This window comes from Balaenoptera borealis, assembly GCF_965194805.1.
Source record: "Balaenoptera borealis genome assembly, contig: HAP1_SCAFFOLD_2665, whole genome shotgun sequence".
NCBI classification, from domain to species: domain Eukaryota; kingdom Metazoa; phylum Chordata; class Mammalia; order Artiodactyla; family Balaenopteridae; genus Balaenoptera; species Balaenoptera borealis.
Genome location: NW_028121701.1, coordinates 17,115 through 20,365, shown reverse-complemented (window position 1 = coordinate 20,365; position 3,251 = coordinate 17,115). Strand labels below are relative to the sequence as shown.

General features: G+C 39.6%; 1 pseudogene across 1 annotated transcript; it reads left to right on the top strand.

Moving 5' to 3' along the window:
- The first annotated feature begins 541 nt into the window (after positions 1-541).
- LOC309622428 (mitochondrial import inner membrane translocase subunit Tim8 A pseudogene) lies at positions 542-2,513 on the top strand (annotated as a pseudogene). Its single transcript has one exon. The product of its transcript is annotated as a mitochondrial import inner membrane translocase subunit Tim8 A pseudogene (transcript).
- Positions 2,514-3,251: the final 738 nt, after the last annotated feature.

Sequence of the window (3,251 nt, the reverse complement as noted above, 5' to 3'; positions counted from 1 at the left end):
TTTCCCCAATAAATACAGATTTGGTTCCATTATTTTTACATTTAGTATTTTAAATAAGCCTGATATCAGACTAAATTTTCTTCTCTTAACTTTTTTTTTTAAATTGTATATTTATGGGATTTTCTTCTATTTATTTTGACTCAAAAATCTTTTTCTGATATGTGTCTCAGTCTCTGATTTTTCCCTGGATTTTTATGGCAACTTTCAATCTGCATACAGTGTTCCCCTTTTCAGGAGGAGGATGTTTTATTCAATTAAGTGTTTGAATATTACTTTCTTCTTCAGCTGCAGATATAATTCTTGGTTTGGTTTACTTAGCTATGTTTCTTATGTCTCTCATCATCTTTCACAGCATTTTCATTTTCTTCTCCTTTTTCCTCTGTAATTTTGCAGACTCTCAGATTTGTCCTCATCACTAATTTAACTTCCTTCATGTTAATTCCACCCTTTCTTGCCTGCAAAATGTATTTTAAATCTGTTACCAAATCTTTACAGTTTTAGGCAGTCTTTTCCTTCATATGTTCATTCCTGCCCACCCCCTCCCCCACACACACACACTTTTTTTCTAAATTGAGACAAAACATGAAATTCACCATTTAAGGGTTCTGCCGCGGAGACACGTGAAGGTCGGTGACTTGGTGCGGAGTTTGTCTCGGCACGCGTGGCCGCGCTGGGATGGCGTCCTCCTCGTCTTCCTCCGCAGCGGGTTTGGGCTCGGTCGACCCGCAGCTGCAGCATTGCACGGAGGTAGAGACTCAGAAGCAGCGCTTCCAGCAGCTGGTGCACCAGATGACGGAACTTTGTTGGGAAATGTGCATGGACAAGCCTGGGCCAAAGTTGGACAGTCGGGCTGAGGCTTGTTTTGTGAACTGCGTTGAGCGCTTCATTGATACAAGCCAATTCATCTAGAATCGACTGGAACAGACCCAGAAATCCAAGCCAGTCTTCTCAGAAAGCCTTTCTGACTGACCTGAGTATTACCTCTCTGGAAAAGGAAGGTAGTTCAAGAAATGAAGAGCAGTTGATGGGATGGTTGAAGAAAAGGCTGTGGGGGGATCGGCTCCCACCTTTGTCACTCTTGGGACATCCTGTCATCTGAGAATGAATAAAGACCGATTTTTGTGTGTGGGGGTGGTTTGAGGGTCAAATGTGTTTGGGGTTGTGTTTTTTAATGCTAATCTTGGGAAAACAATTGACAGATGAATGGAAAACTCTACTAGGTGTATGTTACTGTATGTGGGACGATGCTTTCCTCATAGTCCCATTAACTGCTTCCTATAATTTTAATAGTGGAACTGCTCTATAATTTGATATGTGGGACCACATAGGTAATAATCTGTTATTTGTGTGGATTCCTTTCAGATTTCTGGAGAGATCGATATACATCTTTGTGTCTCTCAGAAAGGGCAGCAGTGGGGGAAAGAGTAATTTGGTACTTGACTGTAGGCCTCCTTATCTAGTGTTTGATTATCAGTGCTGGAAAAAAAATGTATGGAGTATTCATACAGTACATTTCACTTTTCTAGATTATCTCCCTCCCTTATACTGTGATTCACTTAAATTTCTATATATAAAGTACAGTCTTGAGCTAGTACAGGTAGCCTGAGAGTCTAGAGGACTTTAGTTAAAGGAATCTAGCCAGCGAACATAATTCTCATACTAAACTGCCACAAGGAAGACGTTAACTTACCCTGTATGTCAGGGTCCAAAAAAATTTAAAGATGTGCCTAAATGAAAAAATAAGTTATAAAGATTTAGGCCAGTCAAAAACTAACAGCAGTTTCAGGTAGAGGTGCATGCCTAACGTAAACCAGCATAGTTTCCATTTACTGCGTTCTTTTCATCACTGAAATAAAAACTTCTACAAGATTCAAAAAAAAAAATTCACCGATTAAAGTAAGTGTACAATTCACTAGTTCTTAGTATTTTCACAACCAATATTGCTATCTAATTCCAGAACATTTTTGTCACGCCCCCACAAAGAAATCTTGTATATGTTAGCTGTTACTCCCTATTTTCCCCTCCCCAACATCCCCTGGCATCCACTAATCTACTTTCTGTCTATATGGATTTGCTCATTCTGGACATTTCATATACATGGAATTATACAATATATGACCGTTTGCTATTGGCTTGAAATATTTCTCCGTTTAATAGTGTCAGTTTTTCGGACTTCCCTGGTGGTACAGTGGTTAAGAATCCGCCTGCCAATGCAGGGGACACGGGCTCGAGCCCTGGTCTGGGAAGATCTCACATGCCGCGGAGCAACTAAGCCTGCGCGCCAAAACTACTGAGCCTGCGCTCTAGAGCCCAAGAGCCACAACTACTGAAGCCCATGCACTTAGAGCCCGTGCTCCTCAACAAGAGAAGCCAGCACAATGAGAAGCCCGCGCACCACAACAAAGAGTAGCCCCTGCTCGCCACAGCTAGAGAAAACTCGCGCGCGGCAACGAAGACCCAGCGCAGCCAAAAATAAAAATACAAATAAATAAATAAATAAATTTATTTATTTATTTAAAAAAATAGTGTCAGGTTTTTTCATTTTAATTCTGTTAGTTTTTCTTTATGTATTTGGGACTTGCTTATACTGCATTTGTCTTTTAAGTCATATAGGAGAAAAACTGACTTACAAACAAAAATACATTTATACTGTCTTTTGTATTTACTTATGTAGTTACCTTTAGTACTTTTTTCATGTGGATTTAAGTTACTGTCTGGTGTTCACCATTCCATCTTGAAAAAAATCTCTTTAGTATTTTCTGTGGGTCAGTTTGCTAGCAGTGGAGTCTTTCAACTGTTGTTTATCTGAGAATGTCTTCATCTCTCCTTCATTTCTGAAGGGTAGTTTTGCTAGGTACAGAATACTTGGTAGGCAGGTTCTTTTCCTCAGCTCTTTGCATATGTCATTGCAATGCCTTCTGGCCTCTATGGTTTCTGATGAAAAATCAGCAATTAGTTTTATTGAAGATTCTTTGTACATGATAACTCCGCTCTTGCTGCTTTAACACTGTCTTTGTCATTTGATGGTTTATGATGTATGTAGATGTGGCTCTCTTTGACTGTATCATGCTTGGACTTCCTTGAGCTTTTGGGATGTGCAGATTAACAGCAGTCATCAAATTTGTGAAATTTTAGGCCATTATTTCTCCAAATACTCCTTCAGTCTCTTTTTCTGTCTCTTCATCTGGAACTCCCATTATGTGTATAATAGGATGCTTGAAGGTGTCCCATAGGACTCTGAGATTCTGTTA